Source organism: Phalangium opilio, unplaced genomic scaffold, assembly GCF_054372755.1.
Source record: "Phalangium opilio isolate 3A_F unplaced genomic scaffold, DU_Popi_V2 ptg000031l_1, whole genome shotgun sequence".
Taxonomy (NCBI): domain Eukaryota; kingdom Metazoa; phylum Arthropoda; class Arachnida; order Opiliones; family Phalangiidae; genus Phalangium; species Phalangium opilio.
The window spans coordinates 7,628,958-7,648,188 of NW_028324158.1; the positions used below are offsets into that span (position 1 = coordinate 7,628,958).

Genomic DNA, 19,231 nt, shown 5'->3' on the forward strand with positions numbered 1-19,231 from the left:
AGATTATACAGGGTGTTTCTGACAGAAATATCTATCAGAAGTTAATTGGGGCGATTTCGAGTCAATAATGTTCTATGTCCATTTTGCGGTCCAGGACACCGTTTTCAAGTTATAATTTGGAGTGTTTTAGAAATGACCCCTGAATTAAATTAGAAACCATTGCCTTTCAGTTTCTTATGTTAAATTTAAGGGGTCATAAGTAAAATAGTGAAAACGTTGACCCGGACGTCAAAATGTCATTGAACATGCATTTTCGACTCGAAATCGCACAAAAGAACATCAGATGCTCTGTAATTTCTGGCAAACTTTTCAGAAACCCCCTGTACAATACTCTTGTTACTCTATTACTGTATATCGAAGAGATTACATCGTCTTAGTTCGTACTGCACTGCACATTTTAGGCAATTTGGTTAAAACTAAAAAATATGTCAAAGTGAGGCAGCAAAGTACTATTATAAAATTCAGTCCGGAATTTGAGAGTTTTGTTCAGGCAAGGGACAACGGCATGCAAGGGGAGCGGACTTATGTCAAAAATATATAAGTTTTGCCTGAACCCGGGAAGGGGGGGGGGAACCTTTAGTCGCAACATCTGCTTAGGGCAAGCTGTTCTAATATTCTCTATGTGCTGTAGATTTTTGTTTTCTTCTTGAATAAGTATCCGCAGTCAATAAGAAAATCGGCGGGGTGGACATAGTATGCCTGCAGTGTTCGCTAGGCATACGACGTTGCCTTCGTGTCTCCATTTCAAAGACTAACGGCATATGACATCATAAGCTTACAATACTAAGACTTCAACGTGACGCAAAGTCATGAATGACCCGATTGAGAACGTACCTATGGTTTCCACGAGCTCATACCTCATGACCTTGAAATACTACAATTCATAGCTAACCACGTTCGTACCTGGTACCACCAAGTTACTTTACCAGTGTCCTTTAAGGTTTCAACGTAACCATAGAGACCGAGTTTTCCAAAAAAGGTGGTATTACCAAAGCACAGTGAGTTCTTATATGATCGATTTTGTGTCGATTTTGCCGGATTAAGCAATTTTGCACCCAGGGCCCGAGATAATATGCGTCCACTTAATCCGAAGAAAAAGGAACAGCAAATGTCGCTAGGGTGGAATAGTTTAACTCAATGCACCCCCAACAAGCCTTGCACCGGTGGTCAGTACCACCTCGCGCCCCCTTAATCCGGACCTGCATGGTCGACAATGTTCTGTGTCATTTTACCCTGAGAGCCACCATTTACAAGTTAGGATAGGACTGTTTAATTAAATGAAATTAGCACTGTCTTTCAGTTTCTCACATAATTTAAGGGGTCATCTAACAAACACTCCAATCATAAGTTGAACACGGTGGCCCTTATCACTATATCACGACTCAAAATCTTACAAAAGGACAAACTGATGTACTTCAATCCAACCAAACTTTTTGGAACAACAAATCTTTTGAATTTTTATAACGGCTCAGATGTTGTGCTTGGGTTTTGAGGCGAAAAAGGGATAACCTGATTGGCTGGATTTTGCCATGCGCAGAACCTGTTTTACTCCAAGAGTCAGACTCTAATCCAATCAGAAAAATTAGAGATTTGTTTTTGTCGCTCAACGACAGATGGTACTACAGTCAACTTTGTTAGTCACGTGATCCTAACCCTTACATGGGGACGAGACCAGCCCAACTTGTTTATTTATTGGTTGGGTCTATTGGAAAACCAGCGCTCTAATGGCGACAATGGACGAATCAGGGCTCACTGTGGCGAGGCAGTGAAAAGACAATATCGGTTGTTAGATTGGGCGTTGAAAAATGCAGTCTTATCGCCATAAACTTAGGATGTCATATAGAAAAGTATAAGGGCGGGAAAGCCGACATTCGAAGTTGCAATATAATATCGCGTGCATTCTTATTTTACGCCAGAACGCGCTGCGACGACGACGCTCGTCGAACAAAATATGATATTCCTTTTCTTAGTTCGTGATATAACGTCTCTTTTGAGTTACGGAAAACTAACAATAATCCGTGCCCCCGCATCACCAAAGAATATATACGTAAGCTACAAAGGAAAGTTGCGCAAAAATTGATTTGGTCATCTTTAGGATACGATCAAGCAAAAGATTGCTTAAGAAAGAATTAATCTGAATACAATATAGAAAGTAAGAGAAGAGCCCGATGGCTGCCTTCTAATTCCATGTAAATACAATGTGCAATTACATACGGTATTATTAACATTATTAAGATTAAGACAGTCCGTGGGATTCAGGGAATCTTCATGGTGCCGCAATATGATGGCTCAAGAGTCGTCGTGGGTTTATAGAGATCTTTCATTCGGATGAGTAGTTGCACTTAACGCCATTCTAAGTCTTACCAAACCAGAAGGGGATAATAGAAGAAGGATGACACTCTGTATCCTCTTACTACTTTAGTTATGTAACATTATTCTTCCCAGACTTATGCACCCTTTTTGTTTTTGCTCTCCTGGTCATCAAAGTTCAGATGGGTAACTATCGCACAGCATGGTAGGGTGAATTATATAACTGTTTGGTACTAAATCCCAATAAATCAAGCCACAAACCTTGATTTTCTTGACGTGGGACAAAAATCTATGCACAACCGCATGCATGCGCCTTGGCAAATAGTTAAGCGCTAATAGCGTATGTGATTCGGTTTAGTAACCTTGCTATAAAAATTGTTAATACCGATGTTGGGAAGAATCATGTCACAATTACCCCGCTTTGTGCTGGTACACTTCTCTCGGTGAGAAGTATCATATACTTCTGGTCTTACCAATATTCTGGCAGTAATAATGGTAGGTTCTAGCTTTACCTTCGCAATAAACCAACCAGCATGGTTGCGCTTTACGTCAACTTAAGTGGACATTAAAAAAGACATTGACAGTAGAAAAAAATCAACATAATCAACTTCGGATATGGCGTCTTTAGACCGCGTATGTTCGTTAAAAGGAGATATGGGCAGTAAACATAGGGCGGTTTACGATTATAAACCTCATTACATTGGTCCCTCCCTGTACTGCAAGAGAGACAAAAATATTAGGCGCAATTTGCGTTACGTTGGCAAAACAAAAAAAAACCAAAACAAGGACGCCATTGCACCAATAGCAATCTTGCAATGCAGTATGTACGAGAGAACAGGAAAAATATGATATATTATAATGGGGGTCGCGTCATGGAACAGGAAGACATCTTTTATCTCTAAATTTCTTGGCACTGCTTCCTATGAAAGAAATGGCCATCGGACGGCATCGCCTACGGACTCTCAACACCTACAGGACAGGAATGGATGCCGGACAGTCCGACGTTCAGATTGTCAAGCTAAGAATAGACTATCACGTCATGTGATACCACGTGCTACTACAGCAACTCCCGTCGTATTACTTGTGATTATACACAGGGTGTTGCAAAATGGGAGAGTAGGACCAGGATACAATGGGTTCCATGACCAATCAAATTTGAGTCGAAAATGTAACTTCTATGACATCTTGACCCAAAGGGACACCGTTAACAAGTAATGATTGAACTGTTTTACAGATGATCCCTTAATTAAATTAAAAATCATTGTCTTTCAGTTTCTTAATTAAATTTAAGGGGCCATCCCTAAAACACTAACGGTGACCTTTAGAACAAACTGTCATGGAAGTTACATTCTAGTCTCAAAACGTTGCCTACGTTAATCAAGGCCTGTGCACGGTAGTTTCGAAGGGGGGGGGGGGACTTTTAAGAAACTCGACTTCTTATTTTCTCCCTAATTTAGCGCGAGATTTCATTGATAGCTGGACCAAAACGCGCGCGAAAATGTGTATTTAAAATTACAAGCGTGAGAAAATTAACATTTCAAATTCCAAGCGCGAGAAAATGAACATTACAAATTATTTAGGTCCAGCTAATAGCGCCTCATGTGAGAGAATTTGGCAACTTAAATTAACGTAGGCAACGCTCAAAATCGTCCATAGAAATGTACTTCGTGGTCCCACCATTTTTTCTTTGAAACACCCGGTATATAAACATATCATCAATACTAGTAGAAACAACCATTGCAACTAATACAATTGCGATATCGCATGATTAGTGCATACGGTTTTATGTTCGAGAGGAAGAACACTGTGGAAAACATGGACGAATCTAGTCCCGGTTATAATCGTAAAGTCACTGCGCACCGTCTTAGGCTGCGTTGGCGCATTCTTCGAAATCCGGAGGCGGAAATATCACACTATAACCCCTTACTCTAGAAGCCTACATCTCCATTTTCTGGCGCTCACATTTTTTTCATCAAATGTTTTAGAAATTCCTTTACGCTATGAAATTTCTCACCAAAAATCAATAAAGACGCTCGAGTCGTCGAATCGAGAAAGTATATTGTCTCTTTCCTACCCTAAACATTCCTAAATTATTCTTCACCTCACAAATTTTGCAAACGTGGTTGATTTAAACAAATGCTTTACAAATTAAATTCTTAACAATATAAGAAAAGAAAGGATCAAGTTTACAGTTATGTTTATTTGTCTCGTATTTTACCATTATGATCAAATGAAAACTTAAAACTCAATTTTAAAATCCTGTTTTCCAGATTTTAATATCGAAAAAAAGTTGTAAAGTATATTATCATAAGTTTATAAGATATGTTCCATAAGTTTGTCCCTAGCTATGCTTCGTAATAAATGATATGAATCCTCCTAGTCTGTAAACTATGTAGAGACCAATTCGGAAATTGCAAACAGAGAAACCAACACACAGGGGCGAGGTCGCTATTGGGGTATTCCATAAGTGTGACACTGCCTATACTTCATAATGATAGAGAGTCGGACTTACAGCTCGAGCTAGTTCGAGAACAACGCTACAATTGACTACACTCGGTTTTGCAGTCCATCTTCCTATGTAGTTTTTTCTAATCCTTTGACAGCGCCCTCACCAGGCGTCGCTTTACCTCAAATCTATGACCTACCTCCCTCACTTCATGATTGACAAGCTCCAGTTTGTAACCAGTGACAAACTTATGGCACATATCTCGTGAACTTCTGATATCATTCAGACTTTCATTAGTTGTATCATGCACGGGTTCGACTAATTCCATTTTCTAATTCATTAACCCAAAATGAAAACCGCTTAGAAGATTCTTAAAAACTTAATTTAGAAGCATTATAATATTCCCTTGGAAATTGGGACTAGTGTCTCTCAACTCGTGTTTGTTCAGCTTTTTTTTAAAAAAAAAAAAACAGAAGCGCGAAAATTTGCTTCACTTCACTTACCGAGGTAGAAAATGTATTTAAGAAGTTTTTACGATCTCTTGGGAATTAAAGTATCGATTCGTAAACTTCGTTTCGGCATAAGTTCATAAGATACGTTCCATAAGTTTGTCACTGGTTACAAACTGGAGCTTGTCATGAAGTGACGTAGGTCACAGAGACACTTGTAAAGCGACGCCTGGTGAAACGCTGTCAAAGGCTTACTATAGACTAAATAGGAATTAAGATGGACTGCAAAACTAACCGAGTGTAGTCAATTCTCGCTTGTCGTTCTCGAACTAGCTCGAGCTGTAAGTCTCTAAGATTACGAAGTATAGGTAGTGTCATGCTTATGGAACATATCTTATAAACTTATGGTTTGGGCAGAGAATCGCGTAGCTAGGGAACTTTCAAAATTTGCATAACGAGTATTTTTCAAATTAGATAAGGGCACACACGAGCTCGAGGGTGGGTGGAAAAAAAGTGATAATAAAAATGAAACTAAATTAACGTTTAGGCTAATTTACATTCTTTTTTTTTTCGTCTCAAATCGCAAATTTAATTAAACCCATACCGGTGTTTGAAATATTACTTCCGGTATTTGATTTCTTTTTAAATTTTTCTAGCCTGGGAGGATTAAAAATTGGAGATTAAATAAAACAGAGTCTGTATTTGGTTAAGGTTTGAAATGGGAATGGGATTTAAAGATATTACTAATAATATTTGATTTTAAAAACAGATCTATGCCAATAAAATAAAGTCTAAATCAATTGGCCTATATACTTAAGGCCTTGGAGAAGCGTTATACCACGAGCCCGTGGTTATACTTACATTAAAACTTATCGAGTAAGTATTTGGGAAAAAATTCTAATAAGGTCTTGTAGTTTTAAGAAGGCATAGCTGGGTGAAATTCCCTGTTGCGCTTAAAATTTGTCCTTTTCTTACATATACCTTAAAGGAGAGAGGTGAGAAGGAGTAGAAATCTCCATACCTATACCCCCATCTGCCGAAAGGCACCGAAATCCTCCCAGCATCGTTGGAAAAGTAGCTTCTATTTTTAAATGACGGCAGGGAGCACAAATCCAACGGTAGGTGGCAGTGCTTTATAATCCCCTACCAAAAATAGGAGCGTGCGCAAGGTACTCTGGGACCAGACTATCATACTACCCATGTCCACAAACATTTCAACGCCATCTCACCTTGAAGGAAAGAGGGACGGAACAGTAACCCCCATACCTATAACGTTGCAGTACCCCATCTACGTCAACAACGAAATCCTCCCAGCATCCTTAGTGCCATTTCGGTAGGGTCGTAGGGTACGGAAACGTATTTGATGCCCCCTGTGTCTTAAAAACGAAGCTAACCAGTTCCCATACAAATACAATGGTGGTACAACAAATGCCTACCGAAGGGTAGGGGGCATACATGCGCAAGGTACACTGGGATACATCATACATTTCCGCAGATCGCCCATCATCATTACGGCTCCGTCTTACCTCTATCCTCCCTGATCTCACCAACCACCTCTCTCCTCCAAAAAATATATCCAAACACTCCAAAGATTTCCTTTTAAAAACTTCGATCCGAGCGTAACATATTTCACCCAAGAAAAAAAGAAGAAATTTTAGATTCCGGGTAAGGAAGGTTCTTCATTCAATAAATAAATTCAGCGTGGAAAAGGAGCGCTCTTCTGGAGAGTGTAGAATTTCTTATTTAAATCATTTCCAATATTTGAAGGGCTACAGCTAAAGGGTTACCATTTCCTTAAGGCTCATAATCCTTCGCCTAATACAAGTACGACAATATATGTATGTACAGGCATTCCCTTTTAATAAATCTTCGGGGCAGTGCCAGCCAGGGTGTGTGGTGTGGTAGTGGTAGAACCCCAGAAAGAAAGTAAGCGCCAAAAAGGTGAAGGGAATCCTAAATTTTTATTACCCATGTTTATGGTAATGCATTCCCGACCAGTCTCGAAGAAAAGAAGCTATATAATCCTGTACAACCATGGGTGTAATTTTTCACCGGGAGATAGTAACGTAGTTAAAGGTACGTATCTACTTCGATTCTCGAAGAAAAGCCTTTTCAATGTTGTCTTAAATTAGAAGTATAGAAATCGAAATAAATCCAATTTCTTATCTGCATTTAGGAGGACTTGAAGTCAGTAATTGAACGTCCAATTAAAACGCACCTTAATTTTACCATGGTAATTTACCGTCCCATTAAAATGAACCTTGATATTACCATGGTAAAAAAAAGGGTACTATTGTTTTACCATGGCAATCTAAATTTACCATCCAATTGAATTGCGACTTAATATTACCATGGTAATTTACAGCCCCATTAAATTGTACCTTAATTTCACCATGGTAATAAAAAAAAATTCCGTCCATTTAAAAGGTACCTTAATTTTACCATGGTAATATTTTGCCATCCAATTGAAAAGCGCCTTAAGTTTACCATGGTAATATAAATTTAATATCCAATCGAAACGTGCCTTAAGTTTACCATGGTAATTTACCAATAATTTTTGTCAATAACCTTTAGTCTTTTGCCACTCATAACTTTCATTTTAAACCTTAAAGTACTATAAATTACCGTCAAAATTGTAATTTAATGTTTTCCCATTAAACTGAAATCTGTAATTAACTGATTAAAACTACAGTTAGCTAACGTAACCATCCTGAAATGGCATGACTTAGTATTTATGCCACCCCGAAGTCCTGAACCCGAATTTATAATCTTAAATTACAACAAATTACAAATTACATTAATTTAATTTATTCCCCAACACTAAAACAAGTAATTTACTGATTAAAACTATAGATACGCTTCCTGAATTGTAATGATTACACAGTAGACAAAAAAGGAAACAAAGAGTTGACCAACTGGAATAATTCGGAACAAGGTCCCTTAAGTGGAACCACGTCGAAAACATTCAGATTAAAATCAGTCGCAATGAAAATCAACAGTAAGAAATATGTTCACTTTCAGTTATAGTCTCCGTTTGGCTTATAGTTCATTTTCCAAATGAAACATAATGTCTCAAAAAAAATAAAAACCCGGAAAAATATATTTCCACCAACGGTTACAGTGCGGATGCAAAAATTCCTGGTTTTGATTCGCCTATAAAGGAGTTGTTATATGACGCGTGGAAAATGTATGCGAGACTTTCTCGAGAGAGTAAAAGAGCCCCGGTACAAAGGAAAAAGGGGAATTTGCACCAAAATTCTTGCCTCATTTGCATTTTAAGTAGAAATATCTCCTCACTCACTAGACAAAATTCTTTTCCCAGGGTTTTAGGGGGCACAAGGTGAGAAGGTGTTGATATACAGTTCAGAGTGTAAGAACGTAATAGCAGAAGGGGATAATAGAAGAAGGATGACACTCTGTATCCTCTTAATACTTTAGTTATGTATGTAACATGATTCTTCCCAGGCTCATGCACCTTTTTGTTTGCTCTCCCGCTCATCAAACTTCAGATGGGTAACTATCGCACCGTGGGGGTGAATTCTATAACTGTTTGGTATTTACTAAATCCTCAGCAATCAACCCACAAACCTTGATTGTCTTGACCAGCTGGGACAAAAACGCACAAGCGCATGCGCCTTGGCAAATAAGGGCTAATAGAGTAATGACGAGGGAACTATTTATCGTTCAACCTTGCTCCAAATGTAAAATGATGTTGGGAAGAATCATGTTAAAATTAACCCGCTTTGTGGTACACTTCTCTCGAAAAGAAGTATTATATACTTCTGGCAATAGCTATGAGTCCACGTTGAAAGGATTAAAAAGGGACACTTAAAGCTATGGTATTGATCACGGATTTCATTACTTTGGATACACATACCGGATATTCCTTTTTAACCGCTATTGAAATGGTTCTATTGTTATACATTCTTTTAAATATATGAATTCCTAGTTTACACACTTCGGAAGGTATTGGGGTATCCCTTTAATTGAATACCCCATTCCAACATTTCTATGTAAATTTTGCCTATTTTGTTTTGTAGTTATATTAAATATTACCAGAATTATTTACTTCTGATATTACGTTCACCTTAAGATTGTACACATTAAATTTATCGTTACGAATATTAGCATAGTTGTGTTACTCCGCGTAGTTTTGGTTTCAGAGGATCTTACCGCGGGTATTGATTATAGGGCATTGTTAATCGTTCCTTGGCTAAAGGGTTCGTTGCATTTTGGGCTTGGGTTAAATTTCAATGGTACGAAAATAAATTTGCAAAAGGAATTTCTGCCAAATTAGCATAAAAGGTAGGCCAGAATTCTGCCAACGAAGGAATGCATTGTGGCAGCTGTTTGCTGTTGATACTGATATTGTTTAAAAGGTAGGGGGAGCAAGATTAGTATTCGGCCAAGGGCGTTATACGGCAACCTGAGCCCTCATACTATTCATAGTATGTTAGGTTTAGGTAAAATTAGGTGCAGGTTAGGTTAGGCTCAGATAAGGTTATATTCAGGTTTTGTTGGGCTCAGATAAGGTTACGTTTAGGTTTGGTTGGGATAAGGTAAAGTTACGTTCAGGTTTGATAGCGATCAGGTAAAGTTACGTTCAGGTTTGATTGGGATCAGGTAAGGTTACGTTCAGGTTTGGTTGGGATCAGGTAAGGTTACGTTCAGGTTTGGTTGGGATCAGGTAAGGTAAGGTTCAGGTTTGGTTGGGATCAGGTAAGGCCACGTTCAGGTTTGGTTGGGAGCAGGTAAGGTCACGTTCAGGTTTGGCTGGGATCAGGTGAGGTCATGTTCAGGTTTGGCTGGGATAAGGTAAGGTTACGTTCAGGTTTGGTTAGGGCTCAGGTAAGGATACGTTCAGGTTTGGTTATGGCTCAGGTAAGGATAAAGATCCATAAATTCATATAACCTCATAAGTAAATCAAGGTCTGGTAAGTGGTAACTCTGACTTGGACGCGAGGTGGGTTGTCGGGTGCTGCATGATTAACGTTTCTCTACTTTGTACATGTACACCGAGATGAACAAAGTTTGAACTTTGGAATAGGGGACGACAAGAGGGTGAAATTCTGCCTTTCATCCCGCTTTTTGAGAGCGCCTACGCTGTTGTCTATTTAAATCATGAGAGCGCGCGCATCCCCCCTCCCCTGTCTGTCTCAATTTACTGATCGTTGCCTACCCCCCTTTCTTGAAGTCGAAATAGTCTAATGAGTAATATCGGCAGAGAGGGGGTAAAATTCTGCCTTTCCTCTAGCTTTCTGAAGCCTGCGCTGTAGTCTATTAAAATCACGAGAGCCCGCGCTAAGACGATGATGCATCAATCTCCTCCCCTGTCTGTCCCAATACTCATACACCCTTTTATTAAAGTCGGAATGGTCTACTGTGTAATATCGGCAAAGAGAGGGGAGTAGACTATGTATCCCCTGCTTTTGGGCGCTTTTCTAATTAGGATACTGTATCCCACTGGAAAGGGGGATGACACTGAGATAGGAGATGTAGTGGTATGACTTTGTAATACATACTGTCACGTATTTAACAATTAAATAAGGTTAACAGATACAGTAAAATTTAAATTTATGTGAAATTGTGATGTCAAAATATTACTTTTTGACGAACCGTACAGAGGAACGTTTCTGGGTACCAGTTAAAATTAAATTCTAATAACAGAACAACGGCTAGAAGACAGCAACCTGAGCCCCCCACCCCCCATTTAACTATCATACCGCCTAAACCTAACCCTAGCATATAGTACCGTCGAGAGAGTGTGCGGGTCGACCGCAAGAGAGCGAAACTGGGCGAATTCCCTCCCCTCTGGACCAACCTCAAGATAGGTCTACACGCGTACGGGCCCCGGCAAAACGGGTCGAATTTAACCCCCCCCCCTTCTATGCCCGTCTCAAAATGGCCCAACACGGCTCCAGGCCCCTTAGAATGAACGTGCCCCGCCGAAACTGGGCAAATTCCCTTCCTCCTCTAGGCCCACCTCAAGATAGGCCTACACGCGTCCCGGCCTCTTAAAAGGTACTGGTTCGGGCGAAACTGGGGGAATTACCCCCCCCCCCTCTGGATCCACCTCAAGATAGCCTTAAACGCGTCCCTGGCCCTTAGAAGGTACCGGTCCCTGCGAAACTGGGCGAATTCCCCCCCCCCTTTGGGCCCACCTCAAGATAGCCTTAAACGCGTTCCAGGCCCTTTGAAGGAACAAGTCCCGGCGCAACTGGGCGAATTACCCCTCCCCTCTGGACCCACCTCAAGATAGCCTTAAACACGTCCTGGGCCCTTAGAAGGTACGGGCCCCAGTCAAACTGGGCGAATCCCCCCCTCTGGGCCCACTTCAAGATAGCCTTAAACGCGTCGCGTGAACTTAGAACGTACGGGTCCAGGCGAAACTGGGCCAATTTCTCCCCCTCCCCTCTCGACGGCCTAAACGTAACTCTAGTATAACCTACGCATAACCTAACTATAGCCTAAAGCTAACTCTAACTACATTTAAAATAAAACCTAACCTAAACTATCACACCATAAATACAATGACATATCACTATCAGGTTACCGTCTTACCCCCTCTAACCTACCGAGCAGCTAACTGCTTCTTAAAATAATGTCCACTTAATTATTATAACATTAAATTAAACACTCACCGTTCCTCCATCCTTGGCCATAATCCGCTCCAAGTGTCGAATTAAATTTCTTGGCGTCCATACGTTGTCTTCATCGTAGCAGATATTAAACAATCAACCGTTTAACAATTCCGACTAAAATCTTCGACCTCGGGCGTATCTTCTTTAAAATTCATTAATTCGCGAAGCTCCACACATCCAGACATGCCGCAATCCAAACCGCGTTGACGATTCTGTTTGGCCTTTACTTCCAAAACCCCGTAGATCCTCGCCACTAAAGAGCCACGTTTTACATGACTCATTAGAGAGGTTCACTGAAACAAGGGCGCGAAAAGGGCACGAGTTCAGTACCTTCCCCCCCCCCTCGCGCCTTTTAACAGAGCTTCGAAATTTCATGTCCCTCTTAATTGGCAAAGTTCCCAGTTTTACAATTCGTTATGAAGGATTCTTTATTTCTTTAAAACCCAAAAGAAAGACAATTTATTAATGAAATATAAATGAACCTTTGAATTACGTTGAACAATAAACGTTAATAATAATTAATACAAATTAAAGCTTATAAATTTCTTCATCAAATAAATATTTTTAATTAAGTTTTTTCTAGTGTTTCTTTCAAATATTATTTGAAATAAAATTCTGTTTCCGTATTAATTAAATTGCAATAAAATTTTATTTGAAGAAAGATTCTTTGCAGCGCTGATGTTTTGTACATATTTATTTAAGAGAGTTTCAAATTTTAAAGGGAAAGTGAAATAGATCTTCCACGAGATAAATCACCAGTTACTAATTAGTCTAGTTAAATAGAGGTTATCCTTTTTAAAGGCTGCCTTACACCGTGAAATCGATACCACGCATTCGGTGACAAAGTTATAGTCAATTCATTTCGTGTCACAGCAGTTCATTGCACCTTTAAACGCGATGCCGAAAGCGTAATTTAATTACTAAAAGCCGTAGTAAGAACTCAAAGAAAAGAGTATAGAGTAGGGGCTGAACTTATTCCTCGACTAAAAAACCATTTTCTTCGTTAACCAAACTGAAACCAATGAAGAAAATTGGGGAAACAAGCATTAGGAAACCATTTCCTGGCAGCACTGACCGCCTTTTGGCATTATTGGCTTTAACAGACCACAGACAACTTATAGGAAGAAGCATTAGGAGCATCGCACTTTTAGAGAGTTGTATAGGTATAGCGCAAGAAGTATATTATTTAGAAGGTCAGCTGACCTTTAAAACACTAAGTCAAAATCGGTTGCGGTTGCAATAGGTCACAGTTGTCTGCTAAGACAATGAACTGTTATTGAACATTGCGATCTTAGGGGACATGATGGCAACTGTCACAAAGGGGAAATAGTCTGCTACCACGAACTTTCTCGTGATGTCACACCCTCCTATCTCTTCTTCTTCTCGGTTTTGGCTACCATATTGGAAGTCGTCAGTCAGATCAGGCCATACAATTTAGACTATACCAATACTGACGTCGCGTCCCCGTATCGTAGCTCCTCCCTTTCCATTACCACTCTATGAGGTGTTGTGTTTTGCAAAATGGAGTTTTCATGTCCTGTGGCATAACAGCTCCTTGCACATGATTGAGTTCCATTTAAATCTACCCCAAAATGGCGCGCAACTCTGCTTTGAGGTATATACTCAGCCTTATTGGCAGATTGTAAAATCTACGAGTTCTTAAAAACCCAGTATTGCTATTCATAAGTTCCCAAGTTGCAAATGGGTTCTTGCCCACCTTTAATGTGAGCAAGATAACGTGAACCGATTGTATAGTGGACTTAGTGATTCCGAGTACATGGCCGTAATGAATTCAAGAGTTCCTCAAGGTGCCAACTAACACAGTAGGCTTAGCCATTCCGAGTACACAGCCGTAATGAACAGAGTTCCTCAAAAATGGTAATCCAAGGTGCCAAGTAACACAACTTCATGCCATGAACAATGATTGTACGAAGCGATGCACTTCCGTTTGATTTCCTTCTGTAGATCGGTGGTGGTACAAGAGTGGCCAGTAGCCTGGGAATTGGCGAGATATCGCCGATAAACGTGGCCTTTGAGAAAATGGGTCTTCCTATATATCCTCCAAACGAAAAGATAAAAAAATTAGATCTAAGAAAAGCCTTCTTAATAGGCTTAGAGAAAATTGTGTTACGATTTTTTTGTTTTGTCTTTCGACATCACAACATCCCAAACCTTTTGTTTTTCCGTACGAGTTTTTGTTAATAAGTTGCGAAAACCTTTTAGTATCAGACAATAGACTCTTAAGGGCGCCTCCAATACACTAGAACACTTCACACCAAGCCTCGTATGTGGTGTACAATAAATGTATTGACGTGATGAACAACGCTAAGCCCTTTAGATTGAGCAACTTAAGTTAAAGGACCATGATGCATGATGGAAAAATAAGGACTGCAGTAAAGTGAAAGCCCAGACGAGTTCCTAAGCTAGCTAACACATTTGAAGTTAATTAGCCTTATTCCTGATCAGCGCCACCTACCTATAGCGGTGACTTTGAGAACTACTGTAATCGGAAAGCCAATCAAATGTCGCTAAAATCTGGTGACGTCACTGACGGGCACTCTCGGGGTCTTACCAAAAATGACGTCACCAGATTTTAGCGACATCTGGTTGGCTTTCCGATTACAGTAGTTCTCAAAGTCGCCGCTATGGGTAGGTGGCGCTGATCAGGAATAAGGCTAATTGGCCTAGCTATCGAATCTGTTTACTTTTTTCACTCCATGCTGGATTGTGAAAAACGTTTGTACCTTCATCAAAGTCTTCGTGACGCGATAGGCTTATTTGCACAGAGTATTAAGAGATCATAGACTAAAGACAAGCGCTTTCCTGAAACTTCACAATTACTTCCAATGATTCAAGTATCTCTGGGGCACAGGATTTTTAACATTGTCTCAAAACTCGCGTTTCTCTTCAGTCAGCCCAAACTGAAATCGAAGGAAGATTTCGCCTGGGCAGTGGGCATGAGTCATAAGTTCATAAGATGTGCTTCATTAGTTTGTCACTGGTTACAAACAGGAGCTTGTCATGAAGTCTCGTAGGTAATAGATTCGAGGTAAAGCGACGCCTGGTGAGGCACTGTCAAAGACTTAGAAGAGACTAAATAGGAGGATGGACTGCAAAACTAACCGAGTGTAGTCAATTCTCGCTTGTCGTTCTCGAACTAGCTCGAGCTGTAAGTCTCTAGCATTACGGAGTATAGATATTGTCATACTTATGGAACATATCTTATAAACTTATGATGAGTCGATAATCAAAAGTGGATCCGGAAAGGGATTACGAAGGCACAGACACATCTTACAAAATTCACATCATTCGTTCAGACGTTCACTTTCTTACGCCGTATAAACGATGAGATCAAAAACTTGGGTCTAGGGGAAAAAGGGCAGGTGTTTTAAGGTAGAAAAGAGTTGCAGTCGGAAAAACCCAACCAAAACGCATATATTTATATTGTATATATTAAAGATAAGGGTACAGCGAAGATCGCTTAGAGTTGCGTTCAGTAACTTTCAACGAGTTCGGTTTCTTGATGAACAGAAAAAGGTTTCTTGTCCGTTGAGTGTTACTGAACGCAGTCTAAGCCTTGGCGTGATTAGGGTCTTCGTGCTTCCAAACTGTCAGCCAAAACATCACGAAACACGTTTCTAAAGTATCTCCTGCCTTTTAGTTCAAAAATCTCAATAAAGGGAGAATGAAACCAACAGTAATCGTTAAATTTATTAACTTGACTCAACATTATGACTAAACTATAGAGAACTTTCACTTGGATGAGGAGCTGAGTCTCGGGACATAATTTACGCTGCCATATTGGTGGGTTTAAAGCAGGAATGAAGCTGAGAGCAACCAATATGGCTACCAGAACAGCGGTAAGACTTGGGAGGGTGTGTCTGAAAGCTCTCTCTCTCTCTCCTTTCATTCAAAATGTTATATTTTACTCAATTAAAATGCATAGCTTTTTCTCTGTTTGTCTCTCTCTTAATGAGGTCTTGTCCAATTAGAAGTGTTCCGTCATCAAACGACCAATGATAAACAGACTATGTTGAACAACTGAAGTCATAACTTAACTTGGAGAATCGCAAGAGGAAAACGTGCACTACTACTTTAACGAATTTAATGTACTTCGGTCTATTGTAATTGGCTGTTCTAGTACTAAAAATAAAATGGTCTAGGAAAATTGGTCCATCATGAACTATAGGGCTCTTGATAATCAGGATAATTTTCATTTCCATTTCGTTCTACCTTTAAAAATAAATACTTTACTTATGCATTATGTTATTTACTTGAGGGAGTTAACCTATCTCCCGAAAAGGATTAAGAGGAGGTCCTTTCCTTTGATGCAATATTTGGTGGAGTCTAGCTGAAGAAAAACTTTTCATCTTAGTATTATCATAAGATATGTTCCATAAGTTTGTCACTGGTTACAAACTGGAGCTTGTCATGAAGTAATAGAGGTAGGTCATAGATTCGAGGTAAAGAGACGCCTGTTGAAGGCGCTGTCAAAGGTTTAGAGCAGACTAAATAGGACTTCAATTCTCGCTTGTCGTTCTCGAACTAGCTATCTCGAGCTGTAAGTCTCTAGCATTACGAAGTATAGGAAGTGTCATACTTATGTAACATATCTTATAAACTTATGGTATTATATCGTCAGCTTGGAAAATTATAGGTTTTCCTTGCAATGTTTAAAGTAGGAAGCTGGTTAGGGCGTTAAGGCACAGCTCATTCATCGTTAATGATAGCTTTTTTTTATTTTTGGTAGGATTTCTTATTTTTCTTACGAAACTTCGAAACATATTTCTAGTAAGAAATCTTTCTCGGTTTTACTTTAGGGTCATTTATTAAATGTATGTTTTGCTTCTAAAAATGAGGCAAGGAAAGGGGTAAGGTTCCCTCTTGGGGCTCAAGACTCAACTCAACCCATCTTTGAGCAAAATATTTTTAATTTTGTTCGGGTTTGGTTTCCTTTTTAAAATTTCGGTGTTTATTTTTATGATTCTAGGAATTTAGTCGTCAAGAAAATTAAACATTTTCTTTCATTTTAAAGTAAAAACATTTTCTTAAGAAAAGATAGAAATATTAGGATGTTTACTGAATTTACCAAAACGTGTAGCACGACTTTCACGATTTGCTCATCAATCGTTAAGACTAATTTTAAAATGAAAATTGAAAAGCATTTATGATTTTTGTCGCCGGAATCGTCTTTACGTCTAGAGCGCTAGACGTTTTCGTGCACCTTAAACTCTCAATTAATTTAATTGGTCAGAAAGATAACACGTGATTGACCATCTTTCATAACGCATCTGCCAAAATTTCAACTCCTGATTGGTTAATATATCAAATTTCAACTCCTGATTGGCTATAGCATCAAATCTCAACTGCTGATTGCAACTCCTGATTGGCTACCGTATCAAATTTCAACTCCTGATTGGCTATAGCGTCAAATGTCAACTGCTGATTGCAACTCCTGATTGGCTACCGTATCAAATTTTAACTCCTGATTGGCTATCGTATCAAATTTCAACTCCTGATTGGCTACCGTATCAAATTTCAACTCCTGATTGGCTATAGCGTCAAATGTCAACTGCTGATTGGCTATGGCATCAAATATCAACTCCTGATTGGCTATGGCATCAAATTGCAACTCCTGATTGGCTATCGTATCAAATTTGAACTCCCGATTGGCTACCACATCAAATTCCAATTCCTGATTGGCTATCATATCAAATTTTCAATTACCATCACTTCAAAAATTGATTAAGATAAACTTTCATCTGTCGCAATAAACACACCCAATTTGGCATTATTTTAACACCAATATGAAACCAAACCAGCTGATACCCAAAATAATTTTAAACAAGGAATAAAACTTAGGGCAAAGTTTCACTCGGGGGGTCTATGGACAGCAATACGTTGAAATGAGGTTAAAAGACAAGACATAACAATTGGTTTTCGAATTTGACTGTCAGAACAGTAAGGCACGTGTCTAGTGGAACTTTAAAATCAATAGTCAGAGAAACTGGTCGGTATAAATAATGGCTGGTGTTATTAAAAATTCCTCCCACCAGGGGCAGCAGCATCGTTTCCATCCAAGGAAGTGGGTGAGAGGGGTTGGAGGGTCAAAACGCAAATTAATCTTACCAGTTTTAATTTAGAGAGGGTAGTGACTAGAGAAAGGAGGCTTGCTTTTGCTTTTACGTTATTAATTCTGACATCTTTCAAAAACCACGACCCAGAACTGCTTTCTAGCTACCACCTTCATGGTTTAAAATAGTAGTATAAAGAGTAATCACAAGAAATAGTTCAAGAGTCCCAGTATAATTTAAATCCCAGTGGTAGAAACAACCTTGGTCTCAAGCGTCTGGGTTTGTTATTTCTTATTCATGAGAGAAATTAATAAATTCGTGATTGTAACTTTCCGTTGTTAAGATTTATTATCCAGCTGCTACACGTCCTCCTTGTTGCGGTGTCTTTCAAACTATTTGATAAGGCAAATTAATCGTTACTAATCGCTTTTACAATGCGTATTACTACAGCTATCCGATATGAGATTATTGTGGTTTGACCAAAATAAAAAAAGGATAAACACCCTGTCTAGTTGCTTCGGGATTGAAATGTTAATTTATGATAATTTAGTGAATTTGGCGCGATAACTTTGAGTATCGTAAGGTGTGACTGACACCTAAGCCTAATTAATTATTAATGAGGTTTATTATGATATTGAATTAGTGACATAATTATATTTGTGGGGTTTTGGGAAAGTGTTTCAATATTTTGGACTAATATAACAAAATGTAGTAGTATTTAGGAAACTAATTGTCACTGATTGAGTTTCCATGAAATTTGCATTACCACTCCAGACTATTACTCCATGAAATTTTCCTTACCAATACGATACTATTACTCCATGACATTTTAATTACCACTCCAACTTAACTCCATGCAATTATTAATGTTATATATAAACGGTCACGATACTATAGTGACATCTATTAACAAATATAGAAACTATTGGTAGGATTTTTTTTTGAAACTCTTATACTGTCATCTATGAAAAACTTAATATTTTACCTTAAGTATTAAGTTTAAGCTTATAAACTTTTAGTTATAAAACATTTAAGTTAAGCTTAAATTTTCGTATGAAATTAATATCCAGGAGTGAATTGGCCATATGTCTAATCAGCGCCACTAGCGGATGAATTATTATTATATAAAAACGGTCTTATAGTGACATCTATTGGCAAAGAAAATATAGAAGCTGGATTTTTAAAACGCTTATACTGCCATCTATAATAAACTTAATAATTTACTTTAAGTATTAAATTTAACCCTATAAATTGTTAATTATTAAACACTTAAATTAAACTTAATTTTGTGTATGAAATTAGTATCCACGA

At 38.8% G+C, this 19,231-nt stretch overlaps 1 protein-coding gene and 1 long non-coding RNA gene across 2 annotated transcripts in view; one reads left to right on the forward strand and one right to left on the reverse strand.

Moving 5' to 3' along the window:
* ringer (tubulin polymerization-promoting protein ringmaker) overlaps positions 1–12,043 on the reverse strand; it is a 201,585-nt gene extending 189,542 nt beyond the window's left edge. Inside the window, exon 1 of the mRNA XM_089869885.1 lies at positions 11,847–12,043. The gene's annotated coding sequence lies outside the window, so the exon portion shown is untranslated. The remainder of the gene's footprint in view (positions 1–11,846) is intronic.
* Positions 6,295–7,734, forward strand: LOC149690361 (uncharacterized). The gene is made up of 3 exons (XR_016383883.1): positions 6,295–6,870; positions 6,973–7,281; positions 7,382–7,734. It is a non-coding gene; the product is annotated as an uncharacterized LOC149690361 (long non-coding RNA).
* Positions 12,044–19,231: the final 7,188 nt, after the last annotated feature.